The following is a 17,238-nucleotide window of genomic DNA, read 5'->3' on the forward strand; positions in this document are numbered from 1 at the left end:
GTCATATTTGCCTGAGCTAACAATGCTGGCTAGGGAATCTGCCTTGACAGGTTATACTCTGCCAAACAGAGACCCAAGTGGTTGAAGGCTACAGAAAAACATTATGTGGAGGAATTCTAATCAGCCTTGCTCTTATCGACATAAAAATCAGTGCTGGCAGACCTAATAGGTTCTTCATAGGACTTAATTTCCACTTTGTACTTCAGTTTGCTACTAGATCATAATACTTTCTTCATGCCCATTCTAGTGCTTTGCTTTTTCTTTTGAGAGGTGTTAGATGGCTATTAACCCAGGGCAAAGAAGGTTTAGATATCTGATTGTCATATATAGACTAGGGGATGGAAGAATCAAGAGCAGTTCGGATTCAGTGAGCGACAGTACTATTGGACTGATTAAGATCAGAAGGCAGCGAATGGACTGAATCATAGAGGTAAGAGTAAAACACAGCACAACAGTTTTGACCAATGACAATGCACTTGTTAGAGAATGCTTTTACATTCCGTTCTTTGTTTCTCCTTGACTGGACGTTCTGTTCCATGGCAGTTACACTCCTGTCCCCTGCCAGGAAGAGTAAGCTCTCGTCTACTCCTGCTCTAGAATAAAGGTTCTTCAAAATTACTCACCACATCTGGACGATTTGTTTACCACAGACAACAAGGAGTAAGGGAGAAATCTAAGGAAAAATTCACTGGTATTGCATACTGGTTTGACCAGATACGGGGCACAGGTGATTCCACTTTTAAAGCATGAAGATTGTTAAAGAAAGGATCCAAGATATGCCCAGTTATATGGGTGAAGATTTAATGAGCTGGAAAAGCTAATTAACTGTCAGGATGTTGACAAAAATCTTGGCATCCTTACAAGTGGAACTTTCTAAGCGGGGGTTAAGGTCATCCATGATGGTAAAGGTTAACTTTAGAATGTGGGGCTCAATAACCTGCATAAGATTGAAGGTGAAATTGTGATTCACCCCAGCGCAAGTGAGAATGAAAAGGTAGGGAGAAATTTAAAGGAGAAGGTCAGACATTTACTTGGCAGAAAAAAGCAATTCAGAAATATTACAGTTCATGGAAGATATTAAAGCAATGGAAAGGTCATTGCTGCACTAGTTGGGGCAGTGTAATCTAAGAATAGCCTTTTGGGGTTGTAAGTATCATGTCTGGCATTAAAAACGATTTAACCAAGTTTCTGTCAGAAAGAGTGTGTCCTCACAGCTGTAGAAGACTTGAGCCAAGCTCTAGATCACGGTGGTACTGCTGCCCTTATTCCTTTTGGTCTCACAGTGGCCTTTGACCATTTGAATCATTACAACCTACACAACAGATTGTGGGAGGGAATTATCTGTAGAAAGCATTCAGTTAGTTTCTTTCTTTTATGCAGGATCGATCTTTCAAACGTTCTATGAAATCTTTTTCATCCTGTACTTAGCCCTTGTTATGCGGAGTCCCACAAGGATCATCCCTAAGCTCCATGCTTTTCAATGTGCATCACCTTACTTTGGCAGGAACTATTTCCTGCCAATCCCACTCAATTTCAAAGTAGCTGTTTAGCAGTGGCTAAATGGATGGGCCATAAATGTCTAAATCTGAATGATAAAAAACTGAGATACTGATCTTGGAAAATCAGCCCTACCTTTAGCCCTCTAACTGAGGACCCTACTCCCTTGGTCATCCACTGACCCCCTAAGCAAGCTGTCAGAAACCTCAGTGTCTGGGTTGGATGTTAAGCTCTCCATGGACCATCAAATAAAAACACTTGCTGCCTGACGTTTTTTTTTTTTAACTCTTTTTATTTGGTACAGTGCAGTATTGATTTTAGCAAACATTGAGACCATTCATAACCATCCGTTGTAGCTCCTTCCGCTGTTACATAATATCATATACAGTATAATATAAAATTCTTTACATTTAGGATCAGTCCGTAGTTGACGGTTCATTCACTGTTCTCCATTGATGAAGCATTAGTCGGCATTGCACATATGTTGCATCGAAAGGCGTTCCAGTGTCCCCATACCCGTCCCCATTTTTTGTGGCACCATCTATGCGTGTACACCGCTCTTTCAGCCACCATCGCCATATCCATATCATTTCTCCAGTCCCTTACCATGGGAGTACTCTGTGCACCCCATTGTTTTGCAATGTTCCTCTTAGCTGTAGTCATACCCAGTGTCTCCCAAGTTTGCACTGCACTGGCAAGATCTGTCGCCTCCCATATATTCAATAGAAATCTCTTAGGCTCCGGTGGCACCGGGGCCCCACTTACTGTCGTTATTGTGGTCATTACTGCCTCTCAGTATACCACTATTTCCGGACATTCCCAGAGTTTATGGTAAAATGTGCCTATTGCCCTACATTGTCGTACGCAGAGCTGATTGTCTGATCTTCCCATTTTATACAGCATAACCCTAGTGTAATAAATCTGATGTAGCACTTTAAGTTGGATTAGGCGTAGTTTTGAAGAGATTGCCACCTCCCTCGGGGACGCTAACGCCTCCTGCCAATCCGTCTCGTCCTATTCCCCCACCTCTGTCTGCCATTTCTCCTGGAGGGATTTCGTGGGGTGATTGTTAACAAGTTTCCGATATGTTAAAGATGTGACTTTTTTGTGCATGTGTTCTGTCAGTAGCCTGTCTTCCAAGGAGGAACCCTCTGGAAGGATGGTGTCAGGCAGGATAGCCGCCTCCAATGCTTGTTTAGTTTGGTGATAGCGAAACATTTCTGTAGGTGCTATCTCGTATTGGTCTTGAAGTTGGGTGAATGGAATTACTTTTCCCTTTTACCCAAAGATCTCCCACACGCGGTATCCCTATGTCATCCCATTGCTTGAATCCTTTACTATTGCGAAATGTGCCTAGCATGGCGGTATCCCAGAGGGGTGTTGCTTGTGTGATCTTTTTGTGCCATCCCAGCTTTCTGTGCACTGTGTGCTAAAGATTAATCGTGTGGTGTGTCGGCCCAAATAAGGCCAGCTTGCGGTTAGTGTCATATAGCGCTCGGTTAAGTCCCTGTATATCTAGTGCAAGTCTATCGAGATGATAGGCCGGATTAATATGTGGGATATGGATCCATTGGTTTATCACGGTTAGCTGGGATGCCCAATAGTATGCTTGTATGTTTGGTAGCGCGATGCCCCCATCGTAACATGTGGAAAATAATTTGGTCATCGTTATCCGGGCCGGTTCCCCAGTCCATAAGAGGTTAGTCACATCTGTCTCAATAGCCAGAATGTAGGCTGGGGGGACCAAAAATCGAGTGTTCCGTAATGCATATAGGAATCGGGGGAGTGCCATCATTTTGAAGAGTGCCGCTCATCCTAGGAGTGTTAGCGGCAGGGATTGCCAGTGTTTGGTGTCTCTGCACAGTCTCTTCAGTGTTTCTAACAGGATTAGGTTCATGAACTCCTCCGAGTCGGAAGTAATGTGGATTCCCAAGTATTTTAAGGTTTATTCTATTATTTTTACAGCGCAACCTGTAGGTAGTCTCGGGGGCTGACCGTGCAGGACATACAGTATGAATTTGCTCCAATTGATGGAATATACTGAATGTTTCCCGTAAGCTTCGCAAATATGTAGGATTCTATGCAGTGAGCAACTGGGGCAGGCCATGTATAACAGGATATCATCAGCATATAGGGATATGCGATCCTCACAGCTCTCCATCCAACGGAGCCCCGTAGTAACGTGGTGTTGCTGTATCCATACTATCCATGCCGCCAGAGGTTCCAGCACCAAGGCAAAAAGCAACGGCGACAACGTGCAACCCTGTCTCGTGCCTCACCCTAGCAGATATTCTTTGGATATATGCTCATTCGCCACTACATGATCAAAGGGTTTCGTATATAGCAATCGTACCCAGGATCAGAATCTAGGTCCGAAACCTAACCGTGTGAGAACTGCGAATAGGAATGGCCATTCTACTGTATCAAAAGCCATATGGGCATCAAGGGACAGTATTACTGCTTCTTCCTGTACCGTGTGTTTGCGTCCTATCAAGTTCTGGAGTCGTCCTAAATTTAAGGCTGTATTCCTATTTGGCATGAACCCTGACTTATCAGGGTGGATCAATTTGGCTAGGTGGGGTGTGAGTCTATTTGCTAATACTTTGGCTAAAATCTTGGCTTCAACGTTAATTAGGGAAATGGGTCTGTAGGACGCACAGTCTCGGGCTGGTTTCCCCGGTTTGTTTATGGCCACAACCGTTGTCGTCCTTGGATCTTTAGGGAGTTCACCTCTTTCTAAGCTTGCGTTGTACATTTTTAGTAGGTAGGGGTGAGTATAGATGCACTTTTTTAATATATTTCGATAGGAATGCCATTTGGCCCTAGGGCTTTCCCCGACTGTATGTTTCCTATTGCTATTGTTAACTCCTCAGTAGTGAGCTCTGACTCCAGTAATCTTGTGTCCACTTCTGTAAGTGTAGGAAACCGGATGTCTCGGAGAAACATCTTTGCCTCCTCCTGCTGTATTTTGGTCGCCGGGGTGCACACCTCTGTGTAGTGGTGTGCTAGTGTGTTTACTATGATTTGGGGGTCTGTTACTACTTTGACCGTTGTGTTGTGGAGTTCTGCTACCCGGCGACTTGCACTTTCCCGTTTATCTACCCACACCAGTAGCCTGCCAGCTTTATCTCCTACTTCATTTATGCTAAGGCGCGTGGCTGTCATTCGGATTTTTGCGTCTTCCCATTGGTACTCCTTATACTCCTGTTTTTTGAGCTGGAGTAGATGTGTTGTAGTGTCTGAGCAGTCCTAGGAGTGTTGTGTTTCTAGTGTTTGTAGTTTGCGTTCGAGTGTCAGTACCGTGTTCAACTTTTCTCGTTTCTAGTCTGTGATTAAGGAGATGGCTTGCCCCCGTAGGACTGTCTTGTACACTTCCCATAAAATAAGGGGCAAAGAAACCGACGGTTTGTTTTCATCAAAATACTGTTTCATAACTGTGGTCAGACCCTTCCAAACTGTAGGGTTTTTCAGGTAACTGGGATATATCGGAAATATACGGCGCTGTGTGGAGGTGTTCCGTGTAAATTTAGTTAATATGGGGGACTGATCCAATATTCCCTGTGGTAGGTGTGTTATGTTACAAAGCTCCCCACGTTGTCGGCTGAGGGCAATTTATAATCTATTCTGGAAAGACTATTACGGGCTCCTGATTGATATGTATATTGTCGTGTGTGCGGAAAATGGGAGCGCCAGACGTCTATCAGACCTATTGTCTCAAGGAAATCTGTGAGTATGGAGTGGGTGCGATGTTGCTGTTGTGGGGGCATTCAGTCTAGAGTGTCGTTGAGAGTCGTATTGAATTTGCCTTCTAGTATGAGCTCTCCCTCTGGAAGTCGGAGTAGAAATGCGCTGAGTGCTGGGAGTGCTATTGAATGAAGTGCTGGGGGGATACAGGCTGTTACTATGTTGATCGATCTTCCCTCCCATTGGCAGGTAGCAGCCACGAAACGTCCTTGATCATCTGTGTATGTGTGTTTGACAATGAGAGGGGACTGTTTCTTAACCAAAATCCCAACCCCTAGGGAACCAGTTGAGAATTCTGAGTTTACTATCAGTTTGAAGCCCAGGGCCTTACATGTGGAGCCAAGGAGGTGAGTTTCCTGCAGGAGTATCACTGCTGGTGCCTTCCACTTGAGATATTGTAACACTAACCCTCTCTTCACTTTATCTCTGAGGCCATTTACGTTCCAGGAAATTAGTGGTAGGTGCTGAGCGTGTGTGGGCTGGAGAATGAAAGGTTCAGGGTGCGTGGTTATGCGCGGCATCAAGACTAGTAAAGTCAGAGCAGAGTGTCTGACATAGGCATTGCGGTCTCGTGCACGTTTGACTGTTGTACCATAAACCAGAATATCAATGAAGAGAAAAAAGTTAACTGTGCCACAAGAGAAGAACGAATTAAACAAATATGAGCAGAACTGACCCTTGTTCCCACCCCTCTCCCTGCATGACAGTTTAAGAACAACCCACCTCCACAACATTGCAGAGTGCCTAATTCCCATTACCCAATACCTTTGTAGGGGGGGAGCTCCTGCGATAGTCTCCTCAGGACATCCTTTTTTACACCTATACCACATTATGATTGCATAGGAAAGAATTGCCGTAATCATTAATCTCACAGGTCCCTATTGAGCAGGCATCACAACAAGTCAATGAGCATCTCTAGGTGGCGCTGAGATTGCGGCCGGTATCTGTGTGTGCTCCGCCTCAGGTCATTGTGTTGCAAACGTCTTTGGGAATAACTGTAGTGGTTCCGTAGTCCTCAAATGGCGATAGGCCACCTCCGTGGAACAAGTCATTGTTCGTGAGCACCTGACGAGGAAAGAAAACAAACCCTGTGTCTATTCAGTTCTCCTTGTCGAGGACCTGGTTTATAACAATTGTGTCTCCCAGTTCTGATGAGGCCACTCCTGTCGCAGTTCGATTAGCATCCCTTCCTGGTCTTCCACGATTCGAGACTCGGCACCATCCCTCCAGACATTCCTGTGCCTCTTCCGGAGTCATGAAGAACCATGTTTTCCCATCTGCCTCCACTCTGACCTTCTCAGGAAACAGCATTGAATATTTGAGGTCACGGTTCCGCAGTTCCTGCTTTATTGCGATGAAGCTCCGTCTTTGTTTGGCTACTGCGGCTGAGTAGTCTGGAAAAAAAGAGATTGTGCTGTGTTCCTATCGTACCAGAGGGGCAACTCTAGCTTTTGAAGAATTAGGTCCCAGTCACAAAATTAAAATATGCGGGCCAGGATAGGTCTGGGGGGCGCACCAGGCTTGGGCTTACCCCCAGGGACACGATGGGCCCTCTTGACTGAGAAGTAGTTGGTGAGTCCACGGGGTTGCAGGTGGTTCTTGATCAGATCTTCTATGAAGCAGTCTATTGCAGGCCCACCATGCCCTCGGGCACTCCCACGATTCGGACATTATTGTACCGAGGGCGACCTTCATAATCATCCAGTTTTGCTGCCATCGACCTATTTTCCATTTCGAGGTGCTTTATTTGTTGCTTGAGAGCGGTCGTATCTAGGGGTGGGCGGAATTTGCGTAGTCGTGCTATGCAAAGTTCTGCAAAATGGTAAAAAATCTCCGCAAGCATGCAGAGAGTTCTGCGAACACACGGAACTGCTTGATCCGCACGTTCGCGATGCTTTTTGCCTTTTCGCGAACGCTGTTTGTTTGCTCGGGGGGAAATATCTTGCGAACACGCATTTTGAAAGTGCGAACAAGCAACAAATTCCGCCAAGCCGCAGATCGTGGAGTTTTTGGAAATTTCGCATTCTCCGCAGAACGCAAAATTACCCAAATTCTGCAAATTCCACAAGCGGAACGGAATTTACTGCCCAGGCCTAGTCGTGTCTACACACATAGTGGTTGGTGTCGCTTCCACTTCTGTCATTCTTGAAGTGAGTTTCCTGAAATCTGCATGGATTAGCGACAGTTCAGTGGACACAGTGTCAATTCGGGACTCTAAAGACATATGCACAATGTTCAGTGTTGTCATTATGTCCTGTTATGTAATTTCTTTCCCTGCCGTGGCTCCGCTGTCTGCCGCGGTGACCGCAGTGTGGTCTGGCGGGTCTTGAGTGAGCTTCATATAGACGTATTTGTCAAGTTTGTTTTGGTTTGGAGCGTGCTGGCCGTGGCCCCCCATTGCGTCCTGACTCACAGCAATTATACGTGTTAGTAGATCACTAGCTGGCAGTACTCACCACCGCCTGCCAGTGCAACATCCCGTTGCATGCGGTCTGTCAGGTTTCCGGCCCGCTAGTTGCGGCGCTGGCCTCACCAAGGGGGCGGGGCCTCTCAGCCTGCACCACAGGGGCTGTTTATCGCTAGGTCACCTTGGGCAGGGTATCATCTGCTCAGGTGAGCCCACCACTTTCCTGGGTCCAACAGCCACTGCGGGGATGATTGCTGGTTGTACCGGGGCTCCTATGTTGACTGACTGCATGCTGAGACTCGGTGCGCAAGGAGCCCGGGGACTGGCGATTCTGTACTGTGAGAGCTGTCGGTTGGTTATGCCAAGTTATTGAATGACAATAGTGTGGAGGGCGGGCCCCCGGAGCAATATAAGAAAGTCTCTGCCTCACCTGGAGCAAGGGCAGACACGTCCCGCAATGAGTCACCACTCTCAGTCTCAGCCAATCAGCAGGGGGTCTACGCCTCCATATATCCATATCACTGCACTGTCATGCTCCTTTCCGAGCGCGATCACATCAGGGTGCACCCGGTCCTGGTCTCTTCCGACACAGCTGATGCGTATTCACCGCTCACTGTTTTCCGGGGGGGTTTTACTTGCAGATCTTGGTCGGGACTGCGGCTAGAATAGGACTCAATGCTGGGGAATCTGAGAGTCCGGAGCGTGAACGTGTTCATGAAGCAGGGGGAAGATGGTGCCCACGCCCCTCCGGGTGCAAGGTCTAATTTAGGCCCCAGTTGCGGCGTGTCACCTGGGCCGCAACTTTTCCACTTGGTGTAACTTCGCCGGACGGCGTTGTTTCAGCGTCGCTGGCAGCTTGCTTGGTGCCTGTGAGATTCTGATGTTTTTCACCTCCGTTTGTGGGTGGTTGCAGGTCCGGATAATTATGCAGATAGCCAAGGAAGCCTGTGGAGGTCTGGAGCAACTTTAGTCGGTGGCCATGTTTGTCGGCTGCCGGCAACGCCCATCCTTGCTGCTTGATGTTTTGACCTTTTATGGTGCATGAGGAAAATTCTTCCTCACCTCCCTTCATTGCATCTGAGAACCATTGTGCAGGTATTCATTATTTCATGCTTGGACTATGGCAACGTTCTCTATTTAGATATTACTCAGGCCTTACTCAGGCACTTCTGCTGCAGCCTGCCTTATTCTGCATGCTCCCAGGTTATATTCTATCTCCACTTATTTACAAAACGTGCACTATCTTCAGATCGTGCCCTTACTCTGTCAAGGCTTTTGTCAAGGCCTTAGTAAACTAAACAATTGATTAATCCCGACATACTGACCCACATTCTCCACTCGAGCAAACTTTATCTTTCTGTGACTCCCCAAATCAAATCTTGTTAGATAGACAAGGGGTCAATTCTTTCAGATATAGCACTCCCAAACTCTGGAAAAGCTTACCTCCACACATTCAACAAAGTCCTTCTGAATCTGTCTTTAAAACATAATTAAAAACCTGGGTATTTTAGCACCCATCCTTTCTCTGCTGTTTTGGGCAGAGTCTTGCACTGCGATGCCCCGGTTCTGCAGTAGCTATGTATTAAAAAAAAACAAAAAACTAAGCATAGTGGTGATAATACCTTTAAAGGCTCTGTAATGATTATCATATAACCCACATTAGCCACAACTCTAGATTATGTGTTTGGCAAGACAATAAGAGTGCTACAGGCCACTAATCACAACATTAAATTGAATAGCTCCATATAGATTGTGTACAGGATTGGGGAAGGAGAACATCAACGTGGGGTGAAATTCCGGTGAACAATAGAGTGCCTGTATTCAGTAAGAAACAGCCCTGGAAAGCATAGACACCATATCATGGATTTCAAACACTTTTTCAATATCTAAAGCAGCTTTGCAGGTGGCAAATACATAGTCGCTCGCCAATCAATCAATAATAAAAAAGATAATTGTCCCTTTGGAGGAACTGTAAGCCTAGAGTTCCTTGGCTATTCAAGATAAGGGTGCTAATTAACTTTGAGAGATGTATTTGACAACAATACAGTTGCATGTGATGACTGTATAGTAATTTCATGAATATGCAAACACACTGCATCACAGGAAGCAAAAACGGCACAGTAAAAGTGAATGGTGATACAGTTGAAATATTTGCTGGTGCTATAAACAAAAAATATATACAATACTAGGGGCAGAAACAAATGTAAAAAACAAAAACATAACTCTGAAAGATTTGATCTGAAAATTGTTTTCTGCAGCTATTTGTAGGCTGTGTGGTGTGAAAGTGCAATCTATCATGCCCCTACTAGGTGGTTTGTCCTAGTTTCACTAATAAGGAAAATATGCCTCTGTAGGTTATGGGTTCTGATTGTCCTTTGCTCTGTTTAAATGAGTCAAAATTGGGTATTAAGATGCAGTTAAAATCACCAATGATTAATATTTCTGCTCTTGTTTAAGCGAAATCAAAGAGAATACAATGCAATGGACTGAACCAATTGATCATATCTGATTTATATATTTTCTTTAGAGGTTTAGAACTTGATTGGGTTTACTTTAATAACACAGCGTTTACTTTTTTATAGCTATTTCTTCGCAAAATGAACTTTTGCCAAATTCCCACGCACACCAAAGTTTCCATACCTGACTTGACAATTTTGAATAATGTCCAATTGACTACAGATGACTCTATCTCAGTGGACTGGTGGGATCACTTGGAGATCCCTTTCACATTGCCCAGTCTAAAACATTTGATTAACCAAAAATGGATACCTTTTTGTTAGAGAATACTAAAAATATTGACATTATTTCTTCAGTTCTGGTGGTATTAGAGACTCTACCACCATGTTAATGACACCACAGCTAACAATGACTGCATGAAAGATCTTCTTGATGATGTTGCTTCTTTGAATCTTAAAAATAAAAGATTGAAACCCTCTGCTCTATGGTTTTGTAAGGATATTTTGAGGGAAGAAAAATGCTGAAAAATTTGAAGAATGAATGAGACAATCTCTTTTACTGTCTTATCTGACTCAGCTTAGGACATCTAGAAGGAACTACAAAAATCACATCCTAATGAATGGTGAAGCCTACTCACCTTAAAATGCTACTAGATATTTCTAATAATTGGTTTAACCTTTTGTTCAAAGTAACACACAACGCAGTCGAAACCACTTCACCTAATTTCACATTTTGTGGCCCCAAATCAAAATGTGAAGATTTTGTACTTTGAAAAAAAAAAAAAGGAAACTCCCTCGAACTCTCTCTATTTCCAGTGGCTCTCAACCACAACTTAAAATGCAAAGTCCACGCCACATGGTCTGCATTACAGATATGAGGGAGTGTAATTTACTCTCAGTATAGAGAAAGTGAAAACTTAAAATCACTGTTCGGATACAGCTTAGAAATATATAGAAGAATTTAGCCATTCAGATCCTGCACTGTTGGACTATTTTGCTATTTTCATCTGCAGGACAAGGTGTAATCTTTGACTCCCTTAAAATTGGACTGATACTAACAATCTCAACAACTTCTAATCTGCAGTAGGACTTCTTTTCCAAAGAGAGATGATTGAAAGCTTTATAACCTGACAAACATAACCTTAATTACAATCTCCTTCACAATTTTCAGTCTAGCTTTAGATTAGTTTATAGCCCAAAAATTGTTATTTTGTGAGTACATGATTATCTGCTCTGCTTTCATCATTATGGAAACTCATGGTTCTAGAACACTCTACAACTTTCAACACTGCCAACCACAACTCTCTGATCAGCATCCTTAAAGAATGAATGGGCATTGGCGATATGGCTCTGAATTTGTTCAATATCTACCTGTCAAGCCCTTGTCCATCACTCAAAATTGATAGTTCCTTATCCAGCCAAGTCAGTCTTAAACAAAGTGTCCCACAAGGCTCCATATTGTCTCTCATTCTTTTCAAATATATTTATATATGGAAGCACTTGGGGTAATCCTTAGGAACTCTGGGATCCAATATCATTAATATGCTAATAATATACAGTTGTATCTTGAAATCCCTACCCCAATGTCATTTCACTATGCTCCAATGCCTTGGAGACCATTCAAAGATGGATGACTATTAATCATTCTAAACTCAATCCCCCGAGAACAGTGTTTTTGCTAAACACTCTAAAAATTTCCAATTTACCCAATGAAGGGGGACATTATGATGGCGGGCAGATCGCCACCACCCCACCAGTGGTGGCGATCCGCCTGCCATCACAACATAATTTAACCCCCCCCACATTACCATGGCAGGGGTACTGCGGCAGACGGAAAGTCCGTCCGCCGCTTTTCTGCCGGTCAGCAATCGTTATGATTGCCGACCAAGCAGGACTAGGGCATGATATGGCCATCCATATTATGATGCCGGGTTTACAGTGCCTTTCCATGGTGCAGATGCTGCCATGGAAAGGCTGGCGGGAATTGCTTTGGGGGCCCATTGCGGGCCCCCGGGAGGGTTGAGGGGGGTGGGGGCTGCACTTGGGGGTACCTATGGTACCCCCCTACATTGCCATGCTCAAGGTGGCAAGCACCGCATGGTGCCTGCCACTACGTGCATGGCACTGCACGACATGCCTCTTTGGCATTACTGTGGGTGCTGCTTACAGCACCACTCGCTGCAATGTCAAAGATACTGACTGCAACCGCCACGGTGTTGGTCGCATCCTAATTTGCAGTGCGTGACCGCCTCACCGCTGGCGGCCGGTCCCAACACCGCTAGGGTGGCAGGCGGGCCATCCTAATGGGGCCCATAGTGTGGATCAACTCAGTAACAGAGTCATGCTACAATCTATATTTAATGAAATGCCAAAATTACTAGCTACCATCTTAGATTGCTGTATTTTGCCAAGCAGTTAATTCCTGATCAAATCCATGAGACACTTGTACAAGCCATCTTTTTGCCTCAAATGGACTACTTTAACTCACTCCGCAATGCCCTGCCAAAAAATCAGGGACATTTACATTGTGGCAAGTCATTTTGTTTCTGAATCCAAAGGTTTGACTCATGGCTTCCTTCAAAGCTGGAGCTCAGTTTGAGTTTGGTTGCATCACACACAAATCCCTACATGTGTCTATTTGGCTGAAAAACTGTAAATCTCGTATGGAAATGACAACTAATCATTGCAAACTCACATTTTCTTGAGCCACCAAGGTGCCGATCACGATCCGGTAAAAAATGTCCCCGTACGACTCGTATCGGGTCTTTTTACCGTACGAATCGTACAAGTGCCGTACGAACTGGCAATCACGATTCGCATGGTAAAAAGTCCATACGAACCGCACTGGGAATATTTCCCCACACGTCCTCGGGTCGGAAAATGTGTCCGACACGTCCTCGTACGATTCACCGTACAAACGTGAAAGGTGAACTCCGACCGGGGAATCACGATCCATCCCGGGCGTCCGAATGTACAACCGTATGGTGAAAAGACCGTCCGCACCGAACTCCCATAACAACCATGGAGACGTCCAAACAGGTGCCCGGTACGTGCCGTACCCCCCCCAGCCCCCGTAGGTACGCGCCGACCCCCCCCCAGCCCCCGTAGGTACGCGCCAACCCCCCCCCCAGCCCCCGTAGGTACGCGCCGACCCCCCCCCCCAGCCCCCGTAGGTACGCGCCGACCCCCCCCAGCCCCCGTAGGTACGCGCCGACCCCCCCCAGCCCCCGTAGGTACGCGCCGACCCCCCCGTGTGTACACCCGTGTACGGTGCGTACCCCCCGTGTACGCTCGAGTCGGACCCCCCCGTGTACGCTCGAGTCGTACCCCCCGTGTACGCTCGAGTCGAACCCCCCCGTGTACGCTCGAGTCAGACCCCCCGTGTACGCTCGAGTCGTACCCCCACCCGTGTATGTACGGTGCGTACCCCCCCGTGTACGCTCGAGTCGGACCCCCCCGTGTACGCTCGAGTCGAACCCCCCCGTGTACGCTCGAGTCGAACCCCCCCGTGTACGCTCGAGTCGAACCCCCCGTGTACACTCGAGTCGGACCCCCCCGTGTACGCTCGAGTCGAACCCCCCCGTGTACGCTCGAGTCGAACCCCCCCGTGTACGCTCGAGTCGAACCCCCCCGTGTACGCTCGAGTCGGACCCCCCCGTGTACGCTCGAGTCGTACCCCCACCCGTGTATGTACGGTGCGTACCCCCCCGTGTACGCTCGAGTCGGACCCCCCCGTGTACGCTCGAGTCGTACCCCCCCGTGTACGCTCGAGTCGTACCCCCACCCGTGTATGTACGGTGCGTACCCCCAGAGCGTACACGGGTGGGGGTACGACTCGAGCGTACACGGGGGGTCCGACTCGAGCGTACACGGGGGGTACGCACCGTACATACACGGGTGGGGGCCCGACTCGAGCGTACACGGGGGGTCCGACTCGAGCGTACACGGGGGGTCCGACTCGAGCGTACACGGGGGGTACGCACCGTACATACACGGGTGGGGGCCCGACTCGAGCGTACACGGGGGGTCCGACTCGAGCGTACACGGGGGGTACGCACCGTACACGGGTGTACACACGGGGGGTCGGCGCGTACCTACGGGGGCTGGGGGGGGTCGGCGCGTACCTACGGGGGCTGGGGGGGGGGTCGGCGCGTACCTACGGGGGCTGGGGGGGGGGTCGGCGCGTACCTACGGGGGCTGGGGGGGGGTCGGCGCGTACCTACGGGGGCTGGGGGGGGTCGGCGCGTACCTACGGGGGCTGGGGGGGGGTCGGCGCGTACCTACGGGGGCTGGGGGGGGGGGTCGGCGCGTACCTACGGGGGCTGGGGGGGGGTCGGCGCGTACCTACGGGGGCTGGGGGGGGGTCGGCACGTACCTACGGGGGCTGGGGGGGGTCGGCGCGTACCGGGCCACCTACTCTGGTCGATTCGCGCCGTACTTCGCTTTTGCGGCACTTTTTGGGTGCCGTGAAAATATTGCCGTCCGGACTGCTGTCGGTTCGAATCGTAATTCCTGGTTCGTGAAACGCTGCCTGAAAGCGTCCCGACGTCACGTCGCAGCATTCCCGGATCACATTCGTATTTATATTTTCGTCGGTCGGTGTTTTTTACGATTCGTACGGAAATGGTGTTTCCGTGCGAATCGTAATTCCATGTTTGTAAAGTTTTACAACCGGGTACGAGTCGGACGGGGAATTCGCTCCGACCGACGGTTCGTACGCGGTTTTTAACGGATCGTAATCGGCACCCAAATCTTTAAAACAACTGCACTTTGATGCAATCATTCTCTGGCAGGGCAACATTAGTAGGAAATCGACTCCCTTCCGCTGTCGGTAGCTGGCAGGGTCGCTCTGGTGAAGATGATCATTCTACCTCGGTTTCTTTAATATTTTGGGACCCTCCCCGTGTGGATTCCGAGCAGGCTCTTTGCGCAGCTGAACACTTTGATTATGGGGTTTCTCTGGGGAACTGGCCGACGGAGGATGGCGTTAGTCACTCTGCAAAGGCCTAGGGCGGAGGGGGGTCTTGCACTGCCGGACTTTGAGGCCTACTAGCATGCTGCGCAACTTCAGTGGTTCACGAAATGGGTGGCGGGTCACATTAGGCGATCGGGTCGGACCGAAGTTGGCACCTTCTGTCCTGCGTGCTACTGCGGGCGCCGCTGAGAGGTACCCTCCTGCCGCCGGAGTTGGGAACGATCCAACACTGTTGGGCACGGTTGATTAGGAGGGCACATGGGGGGACTCCTTATGCTCCTGAGATCCCATTGCGAATGTGTGAGGCATTGCCGCATGGGGGGGACTGGAGTCAGCTGCTGGCCAGGGAGGAAGCGGGAGTCATGGCCATAGGTGATCTGTATGAGGATGGTGGTCTTCTTCCCTTTCAAGACCTCTGTGAGCGCCATGATCTACCGCGGGGGGACTTTCTTTTGCACGCTGCGCTGTCAGCAGCCATTAGGAAGCGTTGGCGCAGTGAGCTGGGGGAACCAGATACATCTCTCGCTTGATATTATGTGGTGATGGCGGCGGGCACGTTTAAAGCGGTGACCTGCCTTTATCGTCGAATCACGAGTGACATGCGCAAACCGCTGACAGCGCTACGTCTCAAGTGGGAAGCGGATCTAGGGGAACCCATTGCAGAAAAGGCTTGGGAGGCAATTGTGGAGCGGCCGTGGAAATGTTCTCGGAATGCAAGGTTTCAACTTATCCAATTCTATGTCTTCCATAGGGCCTATCTCACCCCCGGTAAAATTGCTGAGTATTTTGGGGGGTCGGGTGAATACCCCCGTTGCGCTCAGAGTGGGGCGAACCTTCTGCACATGTTCTGGGACTGCCCACGGGTGGGAGACTTTTGGCAGGAGGTGATGACTGCCCTGCTGACTGTGACGGAAAGGGAGTTAGTGATGTTGCCTGAGCTCTGCTTGCTGCATTGGTTTCCGCACACCGCTAAGACCAAGGTTACTAGCCGGTTTATAGATCTGGGGTTGATCCTGGCTAAGCGAGAAATTACATCCCAATGGAAGGCGAGGCAGGCTCCTAGTTTGGTGAGGTGGAACAGGGAGATGGTGAAGTGGGCTGGGAGTGAAGGCAATTATAGGCGACAGCTGGCCCGGCGTAGTGGCAGCGAGAAGTCTCAGGAAATGGCGCAAGCCTGGGTGGGACTTCTGGAGTTGCTAAAGCACCCTCCGGGCGACGGAGGATTTGGAGGAGAGGGGTGTGGCAGGGGACACTTGTGCGACACTTCACCGCAAGAGTGGGGGTGGGGCGTGGGGAGGTACCTGGCTCGTGGGATCAGGAGAGATGATTTTTCCCGATGTTCTTGCCTGACTCACTGCGGTGTCCCGTGTGGTAGAGAATGTGGGAGATGGACTGCGAGGCGCATCTGGCTTATTGAATAGTGTGGTAGCTGGCGACATGCTTGGGTGGGTGGTTGGGGGGGTATTGTTGGGGATGCTTTTGAACAATAGGGGGGAGTGGGTGGGGGGATTGCTGTTCCACTCTGTTATATTGAAAGATACATGTATGGTGGGCGGTGGGATAATGTAACTATTGTATGGAATGGTAGATATGGGGCTAGGCTGCAATTGTTGAGCTGCTGATGATATTTCTTTTTGATCCTTTTGATCGTCCAGGCATTGGGCGACGGAGATGTGTATGCTTTTCACATGAAAATTGATAAAAGTCTGTTTTAAAATAAATTAGTAGGAAATCGACTCTACCAACTAGGCCTGCATGGTGAACTCCACTCCATTCACGGAGTTTGTGGAGTTTTCTGCACTCCGCACTGTGCTGAGCTCGCAGAGTGCAGAAAACTCCTCTTCGCGATGTGCAGCAGAGTTTTTTCCCCGCTCGTGATCGTGAACGCTAAGTTTGCGATCGCAAATGGTAAGTTTGCGAGCGCAAGCCACCGCTTGGGTTGAATTTCTACATGAGTGGCAGGAATACCAGCACAAACTGCAGTTCGCACTGCACTATGCTACTTGCGTAACTTTGCAGTTTTTTGTAACTTTGTGGAGTTCCGCATTGCAAAAGTATGGCCAGGCCTACCAACTCTACTCATGAATTTTTCAAAATTTAAATAAAAATCTTTCTATTTCACAGGCAGTTCATGACTCAGCCATAAAACCACAACACCA

Source organism: Triturus cristatus, chromosome 2_2, assembly GCF_964204655.1.
Source record: "Triturus cristatus chromosome 2_2, aTriCri1.1, whole genome shotgun sequence".
In the NCBI taxonomy this organism is placed as follows: domain Eukaryota; kingdom Metazoa; phylum Chordata; class Amphibia; order Caudata; family Salamandridae; genus Triturus; species Triturus cristatus.